The sequence below is a fragment of the Otolemur garnettii genome, unplaced genomic scaffold, assembly GCF_000181295.1.
Source record: "Otolemur garnettii isolate 467f Iridium unplaced genomic scaffold, OtoGar3 scaffold00201, whole genome shotgun sequence".
NCBI classification, from domain to species: domain Eukaryota; kingdom Metazoa; phylum Chordata; class Mammalia; order Primates; family Galagidae; genus Otolemur; species Otolemur garnettii.
Window position 1 is genome coordinate 478577 of NW_003852596.1, and position 23930 is coordinate 502506.

The 23930-nt window shown below is 42.6% G+C and overlaps 1 protein-coding gene across 1 annotated transcript in view; it reads right to left on the reverse strand.

Moving 5' to 3' along the window:
• The window catches only part of TRPC5 (transient receptor potential cation channel subfamily C member 5), a 414644-nt gene that overhangs the window by 320594 nt on the left and 70120 nt on the right, over positions 1 to 23930 (reverse strand). The gene's annotated exons all lie outside the window — the stretch shown is intronic.

Sequence of the window (23930 nt, forward strand, 5' to 3'; positions counted from 1 at the left end):
GCCTCTGGTCTCACCTCTGCCTCCACCTGCCCCTTAGAAAGGTCTTCCTTTAAAAGGCAGGATATTCTAATAGGTCAGAGAACAAGCTCTGGTGCCAGACTGCCTGGTCAAATCCCAGTTCTGCCACTTCCCAGCTCTGTGACCTTAGGCAAGTTACTTCATCTTGTCCTGTTTCAGGGTCATCATCTGTAAAATGTAGAGTCATGCTTTGCTGAACAATGGGGATAGGTTCTGGGAAATGAGTCATTTGGCGATGTCATCAGTGTGTGACCATCACAGAGTGTGCTTACACGAACCTAGACGGTGTACCCATTACACACCTGGGCTGCAAACCTGTGCACATGTGACCATACCGAATGCTGTAGGCCACTGCAACACAGTGCTAAGTATTTGTGTATCTACACACGGAAAAGATACAGTGACAATACAGGATAAAAGATAAAAATGGTATATCCGGATAAGGCAGCTCCATTATAATCTTCTGGGACCGCCATTGGATAGGAGGTCTAATTTGACCAAACATAATTATGCAGCGCATGGCTGTACTGCATAGGGTCGTGAGGAGGATAATAAATGAGTAGAGCGTGTAGAACAGTGCCTGGCATGGAATAAGGGTTATGTAAATGTTTGTTAAATAAACGTGGAACTAGCGATGTCTGGTAGCCAAACTTCCTGCCGGTGAGCGGGCCAGCCAGAAAGCCACCACTTTCCTTACAGGAGAGCGTGAGCCGTGTCCAGGTTGGAAATTGAGTGGTCTTAATCCCCTGCAGCAGTGACATGCTGCCCTCCCCAGGCTGTGTCTGAGGAGGCCACGTCGGGGGTAAAGAGGATGGGCCAGACTCCATGTACATGGTAGACTGGCTCATCAGCCTGGGATGGGGCTGTCTTTGGGAAACATCGGCCTGGGAAAGTGTCCCCAGTTTCTCCTTAGATCTGGTAGGCCTTGATCCCCTTGCCTAGTTTCCTTGCTTCCAGGGTGGAGGGACAGAAATTGACGGCGCCTGAACAAGTCAGAACGCAGCTAATCTGGTGGGTGTGAAACCCCGCAGCCACCCAAGGAAAGTGGAAGTAAGCAGGGCTCTGCGGGATATGCATATATTTTTATAATGAAAAGGTCACAGGCATCATAATGCCTGTGACGTGGAAAGCGTCATCTGCCTCTTCTCGGCAGAGACTGAGTTTATAAAACAGCTTGTTCCCGTTGGAGGTTTGGCAGTCTCAAGGAGCCTGTTACCCACCTCGGCCTTGCATTGGCTGTGCTGACTCTTTGCTGGGCACAGGGGACCTCCTTGATGGCGACTTCAGCAAGCTAGGGCTTCTACACCGGGGGCTGAGTGTTCCAATGCCCTCGTATCTGGGAGCTGGTGGGGAAGGAAGGGAGTGGGGCTAGGTGGGTGGCCAAAAGGAAGTTATTTTGAAGAAGCAATTGAGAAAGATGGTGAACTCAGTTGGTCGGTCACTCAGTTCAAGTGGACAAAGCATTGGCTGCCTCTGGAGCCACCAACTGCCTCCCTGCACTGCGGGTTTTCCGTTATGGTACTGCCCACTTTCATCTGCAGGGAATATGTTCCAGAACCCCCAGTGAATGCCTGAAACTGTGGTTGGTACCGAACTTTATATGTACAGTACTATGTTTTTTCCTATACATACAAATCTATGATAAAGTTTAAAAATTAGGCACAGCAACAAAAAAAATAAGAAAACAGTTATAACAATACACCATAATAAAAATGATGGAAAAGTGCACTCTCTGTCTCAGAATCTTACCGTACTGTACGCACATATTTTCAGACCTTGGTTGACCACAGGTAACTGAAACTACAAACAGCGAAATCAAGAGCTAGGGGTTTGGGACTCCTGTATGTTCCCTTTAGCACTTGGTTAAACATTTGGGGATTGCTATTGTTTTCCTGGGCATCAATCATTTTTTTGACAGGGTCAGTCTTTATGGGAAATGAGGCCCAAACTCATATCTAAGGTCGAACCACGTAACATCGGTGGGTTTGTCGGTGAAATGGTCAAATACTACAATTCTGTGCAGTTCCACCTACTAGTTCAGTATGTAGCAAGTTTTTGTCAAGCTTTTTCTGTGTAAGTTGAAGGCAACCAGGAGCTTACAGTCCCCTTCGCTTGCAATTCAGGATAAGGATGCCATCTTTCATTGATGGAACACTTAAGATTATGTGTTTGGGCAGCTGTCTATACTGGGCCCTTGACATAGTCCATTGTTCTATTTAATGATCAGAACAGCCACATGAGGCAGGGGTGATTGTCTCCTCCACAGATGAATCTGTGGCTCAGGGATGCTAAATGGTATGTCTTAAGTTCACACAGCTACTAGGGAACAGGGGAGTTTGAACCCAGGTCTCTTTCCATCGCTCTAGCTCGTTTCCCTATTTGCATTGTTCTTCCAGATCACTGTGTTTAGAGTTTTCCTTGACCCTTTGTTATACTTTCTTTCTTTTTTTTTCTTTGTGGTTTTTGGCCAGGGCTGGGTTTGAACCTGCCGCCTCTGGCATATAGGGCCGGTGCCCTACTCCTTTGAGCCACAGGCGCCGCCCTATACTTTCCCTTTCTAATGTTTAAAGTTTATGGAGGGGTTCTCGGGGCTCTATGATCCCAATGAGCACATGTGGCTTGCCCCAGTCATTTGTGTATAGTGTTTCCCAGCTACTCCAAACAGCTTCCTACCATGAAGAAAGACTCCTGTGTCCTGCTCCATAGAAAGCTCTATTAAGTGAGTTATGACGGTGTTTAATCAGGCAGTTCCTTGCCATATATTACTGATTAAACCACTTTCTATAGTATTAGTGTAGTTGTTTTCCAGGCACTGGAAGTTGATCATGTATATAGAACGTGCTCTGAGGCTTCAGTAGTGTTTAGATGGCTCTGTCTTTTTTTTTTTTTTTTCACTTTTTGGCCGGGGCTGGGTTTGAACCCGCCACCTGCAGCATATGGCTCCTTTGAGCCCCAGGCGCTGCCCTATATGGCCCTGTCTTTAAAGAAATTATTTGAGTCATTAAACTCTCTCAGTGTCATGGTGTAGATTTAACAACAAAACAAGTTAGATGTCAATGGAGCCCTTAAAGATCATGGAATCAGAATCTCTCTCCCTCATTTGATTGCTGAGAACACTGAGGCTGAAATAGGCAATGCCTTGTTCAAGGTCAGAAGGCTAGTTCGAAGGCAGAGCCAGAAGGCAAACTCAGATATGTCTGACTCCTGCTTCCTACAATATACCCTGCCTTCTACAGCATTATTATCCTTGTCTTATAGGTACCTTATATACCAGATATTTATTGAGCACCTGCTGTGTGCCACATTTGGCTCAGAGATGCTACATGACCTTCCTAAGGGTCACACTACAAGCCTGGAACTGGGTTTAGCCTTCCATTCTCCTGTGCTTCCTACCAGCCACGTTGTTAGTCTTCACTGCAGCCTGCATCTCGCAGTGTTTTCTAGTACAATTTGGAGGAGAATATCATTCGGGTCTGGATCAGGGGTCCTCAAACTTTTTAAACAGGGGGCCAATTCACTGTCCCTCAGACCATTGGAGGTCCTAACTGTGGGCCCTGGGACGAGTCAGCTGCTAAGCAGGACAGGCAGGGGCGGCAAAAACACCCGGTGGGCCGGATAAATGTCCTAGGTAGGCTGCATGTGGCCTGCAGGCCATAGTTTGAGGATGCCTGGGTCCTGGATACTTAGTAAATACTGATGTGAAAAATGGAAAGACTGGCTCCTCCTTTGAGGATCAGCTGAATGAACTCGCTTAAGCTGTGGTTCTCAAACTTGACATACATCAAGGTTACCTAAAGTTAAAGTTAAAACACAGATCGCAGGGCCCCATCTTCAGGGTTTCGCATTCAATAGGAATGAGTTGGAGCCCAAGAACTTGCATTTCTAACAAGTTCCCAGGTGCTGCTGGCCCAGGATCCACGCATTGAGAACCACCATTATAATCTGTAAAATGGGTATGATAATACCTGACCTCATTCCTCCCTAAGGTTGCCTGAGCCACCTCAAAGTTGTTGAGGAGAATGGTTTCAGAGACTATACCTCAATTTTCTCCATCATTTTGAATGTGCAGAAATAGCTTCCAGATCATATCTGCCATTATGCTTTCTCATAGCATTTCTAGAAGAAATTCAAAACAAATATTAAGTCTTTTAGTCCAGCCTCATGCATCTAAGCTGGGATGTACCTAACCCATTCCAAATACAAGCTCGACTCTTCCCACCTTTGTGTGATTATGAAGGGCACCTTCTCCGTGTGTGTGCTCATGTGAATTAATCATCTCCTTATTCTAATTCCTCCCCTTGTATGCTCCACAAGCACTGCTCCCCCAAAACCTATCTGCTCAGAGATGTGCAGGCATAGTTCCTAGCACAGCACTCGCCCCACAGCAGGAGCTCGAGGCATGTTAGTGTCCTTTCCTTCCCCTTCTCAAACTGGATGCCCCCTTATTACTTATGAGCCATCCTACCATTCACCTGACCCAAGATGGGGCATGCACAGGCCTCTGAACCACATCCTACCTGTAATTTCTAGAGATAATCATTCTCTGTCCTGGTTGTACATTAGAATCACCTGGGTAGCTTTTAATCACCTGGGTACTAATGCTTAGGCCCCATGGAAGACCAACTGAATCAGAATCTCTGGGGGTAGGGCCCAGACATCAGTATTTTTAGCACCTTCTAGGTGATTCTAATATGCACCCAAGGTTGAGAACCACTGTTAAAAGCAAAGCCACTTTTTCCTTTACTCTGCCTTCTTGTCTTTTTTTTTTTTTTTTTTTTTTTTGAGACAGAGCCTCAAGCTGTCCCCCTGGGTAGAGTGCTGTGGCATTACAGCTCACAGCAACCTCCAACTCCTGGGCTCAAGCGAGTCTCCTGCCTCCACCTCCCAAGTAGCTGGGACCACAGACGCCCGCCACAACGCCCGGCTATTTTTTTTTTTTTTGGTTGCAGCCGTCATTGTTGTTTGGCGGGTCCGGGCTGGGGATTCCAACCCGCCACCTTAGGTGTACGTGGCTGACGCCTTAGCCGGTTGAGCTATAGGCGCCGAGCCGCCTTCTTGTCTTTTAACCACAGTTTCTGTAACTTTAGGCTGTATTCCAGAAGGGATTCAGTAAGGCGGGGATAACGGAAATTTTTGCGTGCATCAGAATCACCTGAATCGTGAAGGTTTTCCCACCCTGAGAGCTTCTGATTGAGTAGTATTGGGGTGGAGACAAGTGCTGGATTTCTTTTCTTTTCTTTTCTTTTCTTTTCTTTTCTTTTCTTTTCTTTTCTTTTCTTTTCTTTTTTCTTTTCTTTTTTCTTTCTTTCTTTCTTTCTTTATTGAGACAGAGTCTCACTGTCGCCCTGGGTAGAGAGTGCCATGGTGTCATCATAGCTCACAGCAACCTCAGACTCTTGGGCTCAAGAGATTTTCTTGCCTCACCCTCCCAAGTAGCTGGGACTACTGGCTCCTGCCACGGTGCCCAGCTAGTTTTCCTATTTTTAGTAGAGATGGGGTCTCACTCTTGCTCAGGCTGGTCTTAAACTCCTGAGCTCAAGGAATCCACCACCTTGGTCTCCCTGAGTGCTAGGATGACAGGTATGAGCCACAAATCAGGATTTCTAGTACGTTCCCAAGTGGTGTGGATGCAGCTGGTTCAGGGACTGCACTTTGTACACCACTGTTGTGAGGGAAGGGGCATAATTTTCTTTATTCAATACCCCTTAAAAGATAGCTGTGATGGGTGATTTTTAAACCCTAATCTCTATGACAATGTTCAAGCACCATAAGGGTGCACGCACTCACGCAGCTGTGTTGGGGAGCACTGTCCTAAAGTTACCAAGTGTCTATTTGCAAAGACGAGTGAAAGACAAATGGAGTCCATTAGGAGAACTAAGCAAATGTTCTCCTGGGTAATAGCGGGAAGCCAGCAGCTGAGGAAAGAGTTAAATAATTAGGTTGTTTTTTATGATTCAGTCTCCGGAGGGCTTGGACGTTTTTGCCTCCATCACCACCTGCCATGGTTAGAACTGTCTCCTACTATTTAAAGAGGTTTATTGTTAAAGCACAAGGGCAAATTAGAGATCACAGGCACCAAGAAAACAGAACAAAACAAATCAAATCCCTCCCTAATCCAGGTCAGCAGACTAGGAAGAAGAATGTTTTGGGTTGTTTTAGAATATCACAGTCAGCTTTAGGTAACACTGCCCAGTGCTTGCAAGCTTAATTATTCTCCACAAAGATGGGGGTGGGGAACAGCTAGACAGGGATGATGAGACAGGGAGGAAATTGGTTAGTCATTCTCTTTGCTCAGAATGACTGGCAATGCAGCTCCTGCATTTGCCATCCATTTCCTCTTTTCTAGCAGGTCAAAGGTAAGAACAGAGGAGGGGTAAATGAGTCCAGTGGCCTGAGACACCAATTACTTTACAACAGGAAGGGAAGCATCTCTGGGAAGTTGGGGGGAGAGAGAGAGAGAGACCCAGGGAGAAACAAGCCCAACAACACCAAGTTTAGTACCATGTTTCCCCGAAAATAAGACCTACCCCCCAAATAAGCCCTAGCAGGATTTCTATGTATTTGTTAAATATAAGCCCTACCCTGATAATAAGACCTAGTGATGGGCGTGGCTATGCAGCATATCTGCATAGCCACACCCTGCATTTCAGTGCAGAGCGGTAAGGAAGACTGGAATAGCTCCTTTCTCCCAGCCATTCACACTTGCGCGAGTGTGAGTGTGGTAACTGTGATCTCAGGCATCCTATTGCGCACGTGCGAACGGCTAGGGGAAAGGAGTTCACGCATCACTAGCGCCAGCCCCACCAACAAGGTTGGCTCCCCGTCAGATTCCAGAAGAAGATGACTCAACTGTATTTGAATAAATGTAGATTGTTGTATTATACTTACTAAAAATAAGACATCCCCTGAAAATAAGCCCTAGTCTGTCTTCTTGAGAAAAAATAAGTATAAGACAGTGTCTTATTTTTGGGGAAACATGGTAGTTATTCATTCTTTCTTTGCTGTGTTCCTCTTTTCATCCCTACCCTTTCCCCCGTCCAGGGTAGGGATGAATTGGCATAAACTCTGGCCTATCTAGGGGTACTCAGAAAGCAGGCTGGCAGGTCAATCCTGAGACCTTTTCACTTCCTGGCTGCACATCCTGGCACCTTTTTTTTTTTTTTTTGACAGAATCTCACTCTGTTGTCCCTGGGTAGAGTGCCATGGCTTCATAGCTCACAGCAACATCAAACTCTTGGGCTCAAGTGATCCTCTTGCCTCAGCCTCCCAAGTAGCTGGGATTATAGGTGCCCAGCTAGTTTTTCTATTTTTAGTGGAGATAGGGGTAGGAGGTGGTGGTCTCACTCTTGCTCAGGTTGGTCTGGAACTCATGAGCTCAAATGATCCACCCACCTCGGCCTCCCAGAGCGCTAGGATTAATGGCGTGAGTCACCACATCTGGTCACATCCTGGTACCTTAACATCATCTTCTCAATTCCCCTCTCTTGGAATGATCATCAGCTTTCTTGAGAGGTTTGTTGAACGACCTATGTACTTCTCAGGGTTTTAGCTTTTTCTGTGTGCATGTGTGTGTAAAGAGGGATGAAAATGCAGGATAGCTTAATGTGAACTATCCAAATCCAGACTCCTTGGGTTTGAAGGCCCATTGCCCTCCTATTTGCTGCATTGCTTAAAACAAATCACTTCACCACTCTAAGCCTCTATAGCCATTTTTTTCTGTAAGCAAAGGATAGCTAAAGAGCCTAGGATCCTAGAAAGGCTGTGGTGAGGGTTAAAAGAGATAATCCAGCACTTAGCTTGGCATGTTGTAAGTACTAAATACATGGTAATTGTTATCATTATTTTTTTAATTGTCACACACCATAATCCTCCACCCCCCTCCCTCCTCTCTCTCTACTTCCCCATCCCCCCACCCCCTACCATGTACTAGGTTACCAATTGTCCTCCTATCAGAATTGAGTACGTTGGATTCTTGCTTCTCCATTCTTTACTAAGAAGAATGTGTTTCATCTCATACAAAAGATGAAAAGTCTCCATCTTTTTTAATGGCTGAAGAGTATTCCATGGTATACATATACCATAGCTTGTTGATCCAATCCTGGATTGGTGGCCATTTAGGTTGTTTCCACAGTTTGGCAATTGTAAATTGGGCTGCGAGAAACTGTCTAAGGCAAATGTCCTTATGGTAAACTGATTTTATTTTCTTTTGGGTAGATGCCCAGTAATGGGATTGCAGGATCAAATGGGAGATCTAGTTTGAGTTCTTTGAGAGTTCTCCATGCTTCCTTCCAAAAAGGTTGTATTAGTTTGCAGTCCCACCAGCAGTGTAAAAGTGTTCCCCTCTCTCCACATCCACGCCAGCATCTGCAGCTTCAAGACTTTGTGATGTGGACCATTCTCGCTAGGGTTAGGTGATATCTTAGGGTGGGTCTGATTTGCATTTATCTGTATTATTATTACATTTATCGAGACTGTTGGGGCAGGCAGAAAAGCACAGAGTGGTAGCAATATAAAGTAAACATCTGGGGCACTACAAAAGGGCTATTTGGGGGTCTCACTGATAATGTTTTCCTTGGGTGATGACCACTAACAACATAGAGAAAATTAAGCCTAGTATTTCACAGGGTCTGATGTGTAACATACTCTTGGGAGAAGGGTTTTAGAGAGTAAAATTTCCAAGAAGAGGAAGGACTGGGCAGAATTTGCTTATGAGGGACCTAAAGTAGAAAGAGGCAGAGCTAACAGTGGATCAGCAGGCAGTGAGGCTAATTCCACAGCGGAGCATTGGGGCTCTCTCCTTCCCTCCCCGTGCATGGCCAGCAGTGTCTGAAATAGCTGCTGTTCTCTGCCAGTGCTCTGCTTCTTTCCTCTGGCCTTGAACATGAGTATGCTTTTGTATCTTGTACCACCAGTTCTTTGCTTATGCTATTTCTTCATTCTGGAATATCCTTTTACCTACCATTTACCCAGCTAACAGTTATTAAACCTTCCTTGCTTTCCTGTTTCCCGGTTTGAGTTCAATGCCTTGTCTTCACAGTCTCATAGCCCTCGGTAATCCCCATAGCATAACAAATTTTCACAGTGTGTGATAGCATCAAGTAGACTTGTGCCATTGAGTGCAGTAGCCATGAGCCAAAAGTAGCTCCTGAACACCTGAAATGTGGCTAGACTGAAAGGAAATGCTTTGTCAGTATAAAATACAGACCAGATTTTGAAGACTTAGTATGAAAAAACAAGGAAGTGGAATACCTCAAAGAGAATCGTATATATTGATTACGTATTGAAATGATATGTGGGACACATTGAATTAAATAAAGTATACTAAAATAACTTCCTTCACTTTTTATTTTATTTATTTTTTATTTTTGAGACAGAGTTTTACTATGTCACCCTCCGTAGAGTGCTGTGGCGTCACTGCTCACAGCAACCTCCAACTCCTGGGCTCAAGCAATTCTCTTGCCTCAGCCTCCCAAGTAGCCTCCCACAAGACCTGGCTTTTTTTTTGTTGCAGTTGTCATTGTTGTTTAGCAGGCCGGGCCAGGTTTGAACTCGCCAACCTCGGTGCATGTGGCTGATGCTGTAAGCACTGTGCTACAGGTGCCGAGCCTTTATTTACTTTTTAAAAGGTGAATACCAGAAAACTGAAAATGACAAATGTGGCTTGCATTCACTTCCCACTGGACACGTCATATTAGACTATCAGCCCCATGAGAGCAGAATCCTTGTCTGTTCTGTTCTCACCACGATGTCCCTGCTGCCTGACTTAATGTTCCCAAAGTGTTCCTATAAATAATCAGATGAAGAAATTGACATGGTATCTGGGTTTGTATCGAACCCTGGAAGTCTGGCAAGAAGGTACATGGAATCATTTTGGACTTATTTTTCCACTCCTCTGGGTGACTAGGTATTTAATTCACATTACCGTATTTCATGTCTTTAATTTCACTGATGACAGGAAGATGTAGCTGTGGCTAAGTGATTTAATGCTGTTTCACTTATAAATTTATTATCTGTAAATCCTTCTCATGTCTGTTTAAAGAAGTGATGTGAAGAAGAGGAAATATTAGTAATCTCCAGGCTGAGGGAAACTGAAAAGGCCAACAGGAGCCAGGACTTGGTCGCTACAATGACCTCTCTCTTTTTTTTTTTTTTTTTTTGAAATACTCTCACTATGTCACCCTTGGTAGAGTGCTGTGCCATCACAGCTCACAGCAACCTCCAACTCTTGGGCTTAAGTGATTCTCTAGCCTCAGCCTCCCAAGTAGTTGGGACTATTGGCGCCCGCCACAACACCTGGCTATCTTTTCATTGCAGTTGTGATTATTGTTTAGCTGGCCTGGGCTGGGTTCGAACCTGCCACTCTCGGGGTATGTGGCTGGCACCATAACCACTGTGCTACAGGTGCCAAGCCTCTATTGGTTTTTTATTGATGCACAGAAGTTACTAAGATCTTTATAAAAAAAAAACTGTTGACTGGGGACCACTCTCAGCTCTTAGGAACTGTCCACAGTTTCTTGCCATGTGGCGCCCCCCAAAGCAGTCACCAGACGAATTTTTGCTTTCTTCTAAGCCAGCTGGAGCATGTTTTTCTGGCTTCCTCTTTCTCACCAGCCAGAGAAAACTTCCTGTTTTTAAAGGGCTCCTGCGTCTAGGTTAGTCCCACCCAGATCATTGCACTGTCTTAAAGTCAACTGATTTGGGAACTTACCTGCGCACGTATCCTCACAGCAATGCCCCTGCCTGTCTCCTCCTGGCGTTTCTATGTACATGTGTAATCTAAATGGAATAATAGCCACTGATTGAGTAACTGGAAGAATATATGCATATCCCAGGGACAGGGAAACTTAGTAGGCCATCTTAGAGCTTCGCCTACCAACTCAGACAAGGTCCTCCATCATTTCAGTAAGAAGAAAATAACGAGCAGAAACTTAGAATCTACAGCAGGAGCTTAGAGGTTCGGAGCTGGACAATGCCCATTAAGGAAGTAGCTACAGGAACAATGAAAGGGGCTCTGAATTAAGGAAATGCTGGTACATGCTAAAGATGATATAAAACAATCCTTCCATTTTTCAGATGAGGAAAGAAGGTCTATAGAGTGGAAGCCGTCTGAGAATTGTCATTGCAGCCATGTCCTACCCTGTCCAGTAGACTCTACCAATGGTTGGCAAGTCTGGCAGAGAGAACCTCTGAAATCTGGTAAGTTTAAAATCTCTCATCAGACTTCCTTTCTCACCTTTGCCCTGACTACCTGCATTGTGAAATGACTTGCAGCCTAAAACCGCTTTCATTCTTTAAATTTTAGGAGAACAAACATACTTCGTATGTGACATTGGATTCCTCCCCTCATTCGTATCTAACGCGGAATATGGTGTTTAAATGAATTGGGCCAAATTTGTCATTTTTCAGATAGATAGCTAGATAGATAGATTTTTAAGCCAATTATTTAAGCACTGAGGAATGTGGGCGAAGAGCGGCTCTATTTCTCCTTCAGGACATATAGTGATGGAATTCTTTGAGAACAGCCTTTGAAGGACAGGGACTCAGAGGTTCTGGGTCAATGAGGGCCTGGCCTCTTGAAAGCTTCGGAAATAACCTTGGATCCTCCAAGTCCTCTAGTAAGCACCCTTGAAAAGGATCTGGTGAAGGAGTACAGAAGGGAATGTAATACCCCGAGGTCTCAAAGAAACATTACCTGAGTGACCGTCTTGGGCCTAAATTTAAAAAACACACACAGCTTGTTCCAACAGTGCTGACGGTATATTATCAATGTGATGAGATGAGCAAGTATTATTTTTGCAGAGGCAGAAAAAAGTAAAAATGGAATCTCTGGGGCGGACTGGCAATGATCGCATTTGACTTTGTCAGGAACTGCATTTAAAGGTATAGCTGCCTCATGTGGTTTTTTTAACCTTTACAGTTGGGCTGGGGCCCGATTCAGCTCCCTGTCAAATTAGCTTAGGTTTCTTATTGAAAATCTTTTCATTGTTCATGTTTCCAGGGGCGCAGGTACTGAGGATGATTTTCCTACTACAAAATGATCAATAACCTGACTGTAGCTGACTTTTCCCACTCCTGACAGCAGTCAATTTTCAACTCTTCTGGGGATGTTTATCTAGTTGCCTGATGCTTCAGGCCATTTGATGACTTCCATTTGCTGCTGGCGTTTGGAGTCTTTATCTTTCTCATTACCACCCCCACGGCAGGGCAAGGGGATGGAAGAAAGTGGCAGAAAATCAGTTTACTTTCTTGTTGTTAGATGCTTTGAAGGTCTGGTGGGGGGCTGGGGGTAGAAACAAACAATGGATTCTGCTCAGCCACCTGTCACCTTTCCCCTTTTCTTTTTCTCCTGTCTGCCCCATTCTTACATATAATCGAGAACTAACTTGGTGGTCCAGGAAACTCTCTGGATTGACAATATCAAATGAGGTCCACGGGGCCAACTTACACAGTACATGTGGAAGGCAGGTAAACAAAAAGAAGAAAACAAAACAAAAGAGCAGCAAACGGAAAAGCCTCTGCACGATTAGTGTATGTCCTTCTATCTAACTTCTCGAGTTGAGTCAAAACGGAAGGCTTTTCTCAATTAGCCGTACAGAAGAATATACAAATGTCACCATTCGTATAGACGCCTGGTACTGTTCCTCTGTTTTTGCATTAATCTCCATTGAGAAACCACCCAGACTTCAGATTTCCCAACCCTAAACTGAGCAGGGGTAGAAGTTCAGAGCCTCAGTCAACACACTGGTGAACGATCCTTTCACTACCACTGCCGCCCTCCTGTCTCTTGGCGTTTCTATGCCCATGTGTAATCTAAATGGAATAATGGCCACTGAACAGTGACGGTGGTTGACTATAGTTGCTCCAAAGATGAAGGCTACTGTGTCTGCTATGATGGCATGTGTGTTTTATGTATTTAGAGGATCAGGAGGGGAAAAGATCACCCCATAAGAATACTAGCGGCTAAGGCGCCAGCCACATACACCTAAGGTGGCAGATTCGAATCCCCAGCCTGGGCCTGCCAAACAACAATGATGGCTGCAACCAAAAAAAAAAAAAAAATGGCCGGGCGTTGTGGCGGGCACCTGTAGTCCCAGCTACTTGGGAGGCTGAGGCAAGAGACTCGCTTGAGCCCAGGAGTTGGAGGTTGCTGTGAGCTGTGATGCCACAGCACTCTACCCAGGGGGATAGCTTGAGGCTCTGTCTCAAAAAAAAAAAAAAAAAAGAATACTAGAAAAGTACTCTTGTTCGCCAGCAAAAAAATCACAGAAGATTGGGATAATGGAAATCTGAGTATTACTTATGGTAGAAATAAAATATCTTCTCTGACAGTAGGAGGCAAGTGTCATCTTCACTAGATAATTTTCATATTCCAGTGCACTGCTTACTAATTTATTGGCCTTGGGTAAGTCATTGACACATCTTGCTGAGAAACTCAAAGCCTAGGGAGGCTAAGAGTATCTGTTCCCCATCTCTTACAGAGTTAGTGTGAAGAATGAAGGAATAATAATGGGACTGGGACTGTGTCTATCCAATTATGTCTGTAGCTTCTGAATGAGGACCATGAAGGGTCTGCCTTCAACAGCCTCAGGAGCTTGACAGTCAAGCCTAGGTATATGTTTTAGAGTGGATACAATCTCCAGGGATTGGTGGGGGAAGAAGATATTGTATTTATACTGTAAGTAGATGTTCTAAGTCACAGTCAGATTTCTACTTATCCCACCCTTCTGTGATTTTTGCTGGCTAATTGGAGTACTTTTCTAGGACTCAGTCCATTAAACCATTAAAGTATAGGCAGAGAGGAAAGAACTTCTGGTTGAAATGAAAGGCTGATTCTTCACATGTATACCAAAAATATGCCAAAAGTTCTAGTTATCAAGTCTTCCAAATAGCACATTAGAAAGCTCACAAGAACAAAAGCTTCATTACAGGGGAAAGTTTTTTTTTTTTTTTTTTTGAGACAGAGTCTTACTATGTCAACCTCCATAGAGTGCTATGGTGTCACAGCTCACAGCAACCTCCCACTCTTGGGCCTAAGTGATTCTCTTGTAAGTAGCTGGGATCACAGGCGTCTGTCATAGCACCTGGCTATTTTTCTGTTGTCACTGCTGCTCAGCTGGCCTGGGCTAAGTTCGAACCTGCCAGCCTTGGTATATGTGGTTGGCACCCTAACCACTGTGCTACGGGCACTGAGCCAGAGGGGAAAGTTTTATACAGTTTTCCCAGTGCTATATCTCTAGTGCCTAGAACAATGCCCGAGACTTAGTAGGACCTCAGTACATATGTTGAGTAGATGAATAAGTACTCGCATTTATCATTCCAGGTAGGACATCATAACTAATATCTGTATATTGCTTTGTAATATAATGATCATAGGGCAGGATTCTGGAATTTAGAAAAGGAATGGCTGTGAGGGGAAGAGAAGTTCACAGTAGTTGAAAAATCACAGCCACAAAAGAAAATAAGATTGGCAAGGCCTTCCATCGTGCCTCAAGGTCAGGAAAAGAAAAAACAAATCTGTTGATCACCATAGGATTTAATATAAAAAACATTTTACTGGGATAAGCTTAACTGCTGTGGATTCTGACAGCGAGACTACTGTTTTCTACCTTTTTATTGTTTAGCATCGGTGTAGTCTGATTCCAATACAGTGACGCTCTCCATTAGACCCATCATTGGGGATTGCAGAACATTTTCTGCAAATAGGACTTAGTTACTTTAAAATCTTCTTCTGTCTACTTTCTTCTTGGCTTTCTCTTTGTACTTCTACCACCTGTCCCTGAAATCTGGTTCCAACTGCCAGCCTCTTATGGGTTTCTGACAAAAATCCTGATTCTGTGACTTGAAGTATATTGGTCCTGAACTGGCCAAATCCTGGCAAGCGGGTCTCAGACGCCTGTGAAAAAGTCTGAAAGGCTTCCTGTCAGAGACAGAAGTTTTCTGGTTTATAAGTCTTCTTATCTCTGGCACCTTGTGTCAGTCTCTACTATCCTGAATCTTTCCTTGGATGTTGCTTGCCATCTAACATCTTGAGTCTTCTATGGATTAATTGTCTGGATCTCATCTCTTATGTTATTATTATCTGTAGTTCCCATGAACTAGCTGTGTCTGAACTCTTTTCCTGACATGTCCTGTATTCTGGTTCTAGAATCTGCCTTCATTTACAGCTATGTTTCTACATTTTTCTGTGGCTCATAGCTCCTTTTGCTGGATATCCTCATATCTTCGCTGCTCCTAATCCTTCCCAAGCTCCAACAGAGGGAAAAATGAGAGGTGGGACCAGTCCAAGTAAAAGAAAATTTATAAAAGGAGTAAGGGCAGTTCCAACCAGTAATTTTATGGCCTTCCCTCATTTATAGAGTTAGGGAAATGATGTTCATAATCTCTAAAATTCTCTTCTATAGGAAGTCTCATCTTAGGAGTTTCATCCAAGTCTAGACCATCTTAAAAATGAACTGGAGGACATTATCCTAAGTGCAGTACCTCAGGAATGGAAAAACTAATACCAGATGTTCTCACTCCTAAGGGGAACTAAATGATGGGTATATATAGGGTACATCTATATATCTATATGTATATAGTCACACAAATGGGTATTATGGACATTGGAAACTAAGAAGGTGTGATGGTGGTAGGGGAATGAGGGATCAAAAATTTCCTATTGGGTACAACATGCAGTATTCACTAAGAGCCCTGACTTTACCATTATACAATTCATCTATGTAACAAAAAAGCAGTTGTACTCTATAAATCTATTGAAACAAATAAACTCTGCCTTCTTAGAGATGTGGGTCTATCTCTGAATGGAAGTATAGAGAACTAATGATTCCCTAAGTCCTATCTTCCCTTGACAAGGAGAAGAGTTTCCTCCATCCCTGCTGTGATGGTTAATTTTATCTGTCAACTTGACTGGGCCATGAGGTTCCCAGATATTTCGTCAAACATTATTTTGGTGTGCTTGTGAGAGTGTTTTTTGATGACGTTAATATCTGAACTGACTGCATAAGGCAGATTATTCTGTCTAATGAGGATGGCCCTCATCCAATCAGTTGAAGGCCTGAATAAGACAAAGGCTGACTCTCCTGCACATAAAATGAGACTCCTCCTACTTGACTACTTGAGCTGGGACATCAGTCTTTTCATACCTTCAGATTCAAACTGAAACACTTGCTCTCTTGGCTGTCAAGACTGCGGCTTTTGAACTGGAACTTGCCCAGCAGTTCTCCTGATTTCAGACTTAAAATAGAACTATATAATCACCTCTCCTAGGTCTCTAGCTTATAGGCCTTCAGACTGTTCAGCCCCCATAATCCTATGAGTTAATTTCTTATAATAATTATCTTTGAAGATAAACTTTGCCTTCCATAGCAAATCCTGGTTACTCCATGAAGAGCAGGAGAGAAGATGGAAGAAAGTCTTTAGCAGTTTTATTAGACTTGGTAAAATGTTTTACATTAGGATGATTTTGGAGAAAGGAATCTTTGTTAAGAATTAAGAGACCAGCTGGGCATTGTGGCAGGCACTTGTAGTCCCAGCTACTTGGGAGGCTGAGGCAAGAGAATCACTTAAGTCCAAGAGTTTGAGGTTGCTGTGAGCTGTGACACAACGGCACTCTACCTAGGGTGATATAGTGAGAGTCTGTCCCCAAAAAAAAAAAGGATGAAGAGATCAAACTTTTAGCATTGACTCAATAATTTATTTATAGCATGACTTTGGATAAATCACCTTCCCTATATTACTCCCATTTCATTTAGACAGAAATTGTTGTAATAGACCTCTCACTCTATACTATAGAGTCTATACCTATGTCATAGGTATGGTTAAAAAAAAGTAAAGCAACTCTATCATTATTATTAGGCAATAATATCAACTCCCAACATTTATTTTCTTTTAACCAATTTATTTAGACCCATTTTATTATAGTCTTCCTTGACACTATTCATACCAAAAGCAACATAAATATTTTGATTTCTTTGGTATCTTTTAAATAGAAATGGGACTACCATGTCTTCCAGAATGAATGGTCTTTGGGATCATGACAGTTCAACAGAATTATATGTGGGGAGTGGGTACCCAGATCATATGAGAAAACTGTAGCCACTCTAGCCAGATAATCAGAAAACCCTACAAATTGTGGTAATTAGGTATATGGGATAAAATTTGGTTTTTTATCTCCAAATGTGCCATTGGAGAGAAACACAAAAATTAGCTAATTATACCAATTACAGAAACTGCAGCTTATTAGGGCCCATACTGAAGCTAATTTACTAGAATCCTCTAATATAGGCACCATCGTGAAAAATCAAGAGGAATGAATTTTGTCAGAATGGGAATCAAAAAGTTTGGTGAGCAGGAAACAGGTAATCAGCACCGTGTCATAATTTTTTTTTTTTTTTTGAGACAGAGTCTCACTATGTCGACCTCAGTAGAGTGCCCTTGTGTCATAGCTCTCAGCAACCTCCAGCTCTTGGGCTTAAGGGATTCTCTTACCTCAGCTTCCCAAGTAGGTGGGACTACAGGGGCCTGCCACAATGTCTGGCTATTTTTTGGTTGCAGTTGTCATTGTTGTTTAGCTGGCCTTGGCTGGGTTCAAACCCGGCAGCCTGGGTGTACATGGCCCGTACCAAGCTATAAATTTGTTAATGTAGTTGCTGCTTCACCATCCATTTTTTCTTGACATAAATGTTTGTAACCTAGCCGTGTACCATTGCTTTTGGCCTAGTTAAAACATCCTCTCCCTGTATGGTTGTTTACAATATTGCCCCTCTAATTTCTCATATCTTCAACCCCAGACCTGACATCACCCAGTTGCTGACTACAATAAAATCTAAAGGTCAACACCAAAGTGTGTGTTTTCTTTAGCCATTCCACAACTCTCATAAGAAAGCCTAAAGAATAATGTTCAGGGAACTTAATAAAGGCATAGCCTCACAAGCACTTTCCTCACCCCCCACTCACTGGCTGAGTGCCCTGCCACCTCCAGACTCCCTACCAGCCTCCTGTTTGCACGCTAAACCTCTCTGGGACCTGTGAGTAATCAACTTCTTTCATTTCATGCATTTTGGTTTCATCTCCTTATTGTGTCTCATCTTACACAAATTTACCATAGTGTTCGTCTTGATACTATTTAACATCTTTAACACATAACGCACCATTTCCATGAGGAACAGCTAGAAGATCATTCCCAGATATATCAGTGTCTCTGCATCTCTACTCAGACTGTACCTCTGCCAGAGTACTCTCCTTCACTTTTTTGAAATCCTCTCCATAAGCCACAGCACAGTTCAAGTCCAATCTCTCCTAGGAAGCAGTCCTTATCCACCAATGTCCCCCTGTGATTGTACCCACATGCATGATTTGCCTCTAAGCACTTACATGTATTTGGCACTGGAAAGTAGCAGAGATGTCACAAGGAAATATGTATTCTCTTCAACACTTCATTGCTTGGTTAAACATAGCAAAACTTTGGACGAACTGGTAGACACTTCAGCATCTCCATTTCTTTATCTTTGAAGTGAAGAATTTGAATGAGAGCTGCAGTTTTCAGGCTTTATGTTTTAGTGATGGAATCCTTTCCACTAACAATATATGTGGAACTCTAATACGTGGGCTAGTATGAAAGTTTTGATACACACAAATCAAGAAACAAAACCTGTGTGGACAGAAAGAAATGAAGACCTTCCTATAACACTGATAAGCCAAGCAAGTTGAAACTTGCATGGGTGAATCAGAAAGGATGCTGTCAACTGTGTTTCTTAGAAGTGAAATAAAGGACCATAACACAGTCTGTCTCAAAATTTTCGTAGTGACCTAAGTAGGATTAGAACGTTTCTTTAACTCAAGAACATGGTCCTAGAGTCTCCTGCATGCAAAGAACTCCCCTATACTTCTTTCCAATGGCAGTTTGAAGCCCTCCTGTGGAACCCTAAGAGCTCTATGAAAGAGTGTAAAAAAAAATGTTGGACTTAGGCTCGGTGCCTGTAGCACAATGGTTATGGCGCCAGCCACATACACCAAGGCTGGCAGGTTTGAACCCGGCCTGGGCCAGCTCAACGACAATGACAACTGCAACAAAAAGTAGCTGGGCGTTGTGGTGGGTACCTGTAGTCCCAGCTACTTGGAGGCTGAGGCAAGAGATCGTTTAAGCCCAAGAGTTTGAGGTTGCTGTGAGCTATGACGCCGTACTACTCTATCAAGGGTGACATAGTGAGACTCTGTCTCAAAAAAGAAAGAAAAAAGAAAAAAAAATCTTGGACTTAGATGATCTCTAAAGACCCCTTTTAACTCCTGTAGTCCATGCTTTCACATGTAGGTATAGAGTCTTAGCAGTATTGCAAGTTTCTTATGGGTGGTGATTATGTATGACATTGAGTTTCTAGATACATATTGCCTGGTGTAGAGAAGGTGCTATAGTAATACACGTGGGCCAAAGAGGAGGGCAAACTCCCTCAGAAGAATTTATTATTTTATTCAATAGTCTAAAGAGGTTTTTGCTTTCTTCATAAACTAGGGACATAGAAGCAACAGCTACCCGCTTTCTGAATTTACCCCTTAGTGACCTTGATCTTGAGACTGAATTTGCCCCTTAGTGACCTTCTCTAAGTTTTAACCTTTTAGAGGGTCTATTCTTGGTACTATTGGTAGATTTCTTGACTTATAGGATAAAGATGACTAAAGTATTCTTGGAATTAGCCTGGGTGCAGTGTGTCATGCCTATAATCCTAGCACTCTGGTAGGCTAAGGCGGGAGGATCCCTGGAGCTCAGGAGTTCAAGACCAGGCTGAGCAAGAGTAAGACTCCAACTCTACTGAAAATAGAAAAGTTAGCCAGGTGTTGTGGCACAGGCCTGTAGTCCTAGCTACTCAGGAGGCTGAGGCAGGAGGATTGCTTGAGTCTAGAACAGGGGTCCTCAAACTTTTTAAACAGGGGCCCAGTTCACTGTCCCTCAGACCATTGGAGGGCCAGACTGCAGGCCCTGGAACTAGTCTGCTGCTAAAGCAGGATAGGCAGCAGTGGCAAAAACACCCCGGGGGCCAGATAAATGTCCTAGGTGGGCCGCATGTGGCCTGCGGGCCATAGTTTGAGGACACCTGATCTAGAAGTTTGAGGTTGCTGTGAGCTAGGCTAAGGTCAATGAATTCTAGCCTGGGGCAACAGAGTGAGACTCTGTCTCAAACAAAAGTATTCTTGAAATCAAATTTTATTGGTTAATTTGAGAAATACACCCTATGCCCTCTAGGAGGAAAGGGGGGTGTGTGTGTGTGTGTGCGCACAGGTGTGTCTATGCATGCGTGTGTACATGTTTAGGAATATTTGTAATTTTAGTTGTGATACACCTTTAACTACATAGGTTTGATAATAGGAGAAAATACCCTCAGCCCTGAAAGCTGACTAAGTTTCAAACCAAATAACAAATTCAAATTCTCTTTCCTAGGTCCCCCTTTAGGAACACCCCCAAACCATTCCATAACATAGAACCCATTATCAGGTTTCAAAATATAGGCTGATTGACTGCATTAACATGGTGACCATTATACATTTATGACATTTGCATGTTCTATTTATTCTATGCATGTAAATTACAGAGGTTTACTATTAGAGAGAATCAATCTTAGAAAAAGCTAATAAGGAATGTGTGGGATCTCCATCCCAGCTGCTGGGCTTGACTCTTTTTGGATTAAGCAAACTGGTTGACCTCTCAAGCTCCCTCAAATATCCCCTGTGTCCGTGGTTCTGTTCTTCCTGCTAGCAAAGTTGTGACTTGTCCTTCACTGTTAGCCTGAATATTTAGTTTCATGTGAGCTTAAAACCAGATGCTTCTGCTCAACTCCTTATTCACTGTATGTAAACATAGACCCAGAAATATGGTATGATAATTAGTGGAAAAGCCAGCACTGATCTCAGTCTTCTAACTTTTAGTTTGTTGTATTTTCTGCTGGCAGAAGCTTCTTGTCTCTCTACTTTTAAATGGAAAGAAAACAATAGGGACCACATAACCTAATGCAGGGGACCCTTAAGTGGAAATTCCAATGAGAAGAAAGGTAGACAATAATTCATATTCATGACAGCCTCATCTTTGAAAAGGAGTTTCTTTCTATAAGCTAGGGTAGAATTTGATGTGCTACAAAGAGAGTAGGACTAGAACATTTACCCGTCATTGACTGTGTGCTTGGCATTGTGCTAAGTACTTTACATCTTGTGTAATACACACAACCATCCTCAAAGTAGGTAATAGTACTTATAAATGAGACCTGTAAACCTTAGAGAAGAAAAAAAAAAAAAAGAACTTGCCAAAAGTTGAAAACTAGTTAAGTGGGAAAGTTGGAATTTGAACCAATGTTTGTCTGGATCTACACACACATTCTGATTAGTCACTACAGCTTTCTGAATCCTGGAGCTTTCTGAGGAGGATGAAAAAAAAAAAAACAAAAAAAAAAACAAAACTCTTCCTGCCCGAATGATTTCATTGTGATTCACCCATGATCTGAGCTTCCTTTGAATATAGATACCCCCTTTGGGTTTCTTTTGGGCCAACAGAAAAGACCAAGCTTCTGGGGTAGATTTTCCCACCAGCCTCATTTTTCTCTCATTCCGCTGGTCTTTCCAGGAGGAATCAGCTTTTATCTCTCCTTACACAGAATGTTTTACCAGTTGAGAAAGCCTTGTTTGGGGTACTTTATTATCCATGTCATTACTTTGGTAGCTTTTGTAATTGACGTTTTGGTTTGCTATCCTTCCTCATCAACCAATTCTAATTACTGTTTTTGGAAGGAAGGTGATGTGAGAGGGAGAGAGCATCTATTACATGACTAAACAAAAATAACTACTGGTGGGTACCTAGTATGTGCCAGGCATTGTGCTGGGCCTTTTATACCTATTCCTCTTAATCCTTATAACCATCTTGCAGAGTTATATATTGACATTCAACAGAAGAGGAAACTGAAGTTTGAGAAGGCTCGGTAAATAGCATGAGGTCACATGACTATTAAGGGGAAGAGTTGGGATTTGAACTCAGGTCTTTTGAATTCCAAAACTTACCATCTCTTTCACTATACTACTCCTTAAAAACACATTCTTACTTATTGCCTTCTATAGGAGTCCTCCCAAGCAGGGACATCTCAGTCTTTCTCAGTTGCCTCTACACTAGGGTGACGAGACGTCCTGCTTTTGGTGGGACAGTCCTGATTTTTAACAATTTGTCCCACGTCCTGCGGGGTTTAAAAAAGTCCCAATTTTTGGAAAGAATGCACGAACGGGAGGGAGAATAGTAAGGGAATATACGGTTTTCAGCTGCCATGTGGCTATTTCACCAGGATACGAGTTTTATATTATTTTTGTTAATTTTATAATGTTAAACTGTAATAATAACAAATTAATTGTTGAGAAGTGATTATCGAGAACTGCTTATCAAAGTTTGCACTGTTGTCAGGCCCTGCCCCTGCGGCCCCCCCCCCATCAATGGTGTCCCGCTTTACCAATGTTAAAATCTGGTCACCTTACTCTAAACCTTACTGCTGCCTCTCTGGAGGTTCCCCTATGGCAGAATGAACATAGTCAACTATCTTCTCCAGAAAAAAAAAGGGGGCTAAAAGCTCCTTGAGACATGCAATTTTTTTTCTTTTTTATTAAATCATAGTTGTGCACATTAATGCTATCGGGGGTACAGTGTGTTGTTTCCATATACAATTTGAAATATTCTCATCCAATTGGCCAACATAGCCTTCATGTCATTCTCATAGTTGTTGTGTTAAGACATTTATATTCCACATTTAGAAAGATTCACATGTACCCTTATAGGATAGATCATAGGCATGAAGGGAGGGGGATTTTGGGGAGACATGCAATTAAAGAATTATTTCCTCCTTGTCCTGCCTTGACTGAAGTAATATCTCCCCCGCCTCAAACCAAGGACAGGCAGCTGTGAATGGCTTCTTGGCTATGAAAGTGACACAGTGTTTTGATTGTAATTTTAACTGTCAGCATTCCTTCCAACCTTACTGTTTTCAATTCCTGCACCTGCTAATTGGCTAATTTTGTTTTCAGTTAGCTGAAGCTGTGTATTCTTAATTATGCTAATAGGAGCAAGCTATTTAAAAAATTAACATTTAGAACACGTCCCCAGCACCAGCAAAGTTTTAAAAAATAATTTTTGAGGTGAAATTCATGTGCCATGAAATTAACCATTTTCAAGCAAAGAGTTCCGTGGCATTTCGTACATTCACAATGTTGTGCAACCATCAGCTCTCTCTGGTTATAAAACATTCCCCTCACTACAGGGCAAAACCCTTAACCAGTTAAACCATTTCTCTTCATTCTCCTAGTCCTTCTACATCAGACCTCGACAACCACCAATCTGCCTTATAGCTCTGTAGATTTATCTATTCTGAATATTTCACATGAATGAAGTCAATCATACACTATGACTTTTCGTGTCTGGTTTCTTTCATTTAGCTTAACATTTTCAGAGTTCATCTATGTTGTAGCATGTATTCCATTTTAAGCTTGAGTTTTAAATATGTATACATACACACACATATACACAGAAAAGAAAATAATCAACAGGGCAAAGAGACAACTTACAGAATGGGAGAATGTATTTGTAAACTGTATTTCTGCTAAATAATTAATATCCAAAATACATAAGGAACTCAACTAACTCTCAAGTCAACAAAAAATAAACAACCTGATTAAAAAATGGGCAAACGACCTGAACAGACATATCTCAAAAGAAGACATACAAGTTATAGTTACCAAGACTGTATAACACATGAAAAAGTATGATATATAAAAAAAGAAGACATATAAATGTCCAACAGGCATATGAAAAAAAATGTTCAATATTAATAATCCTTAGGGAAATGGAAGTCAGAACTACAGTATCACCTTACTTTAGCTGGGATGGCTACTACCGAAAA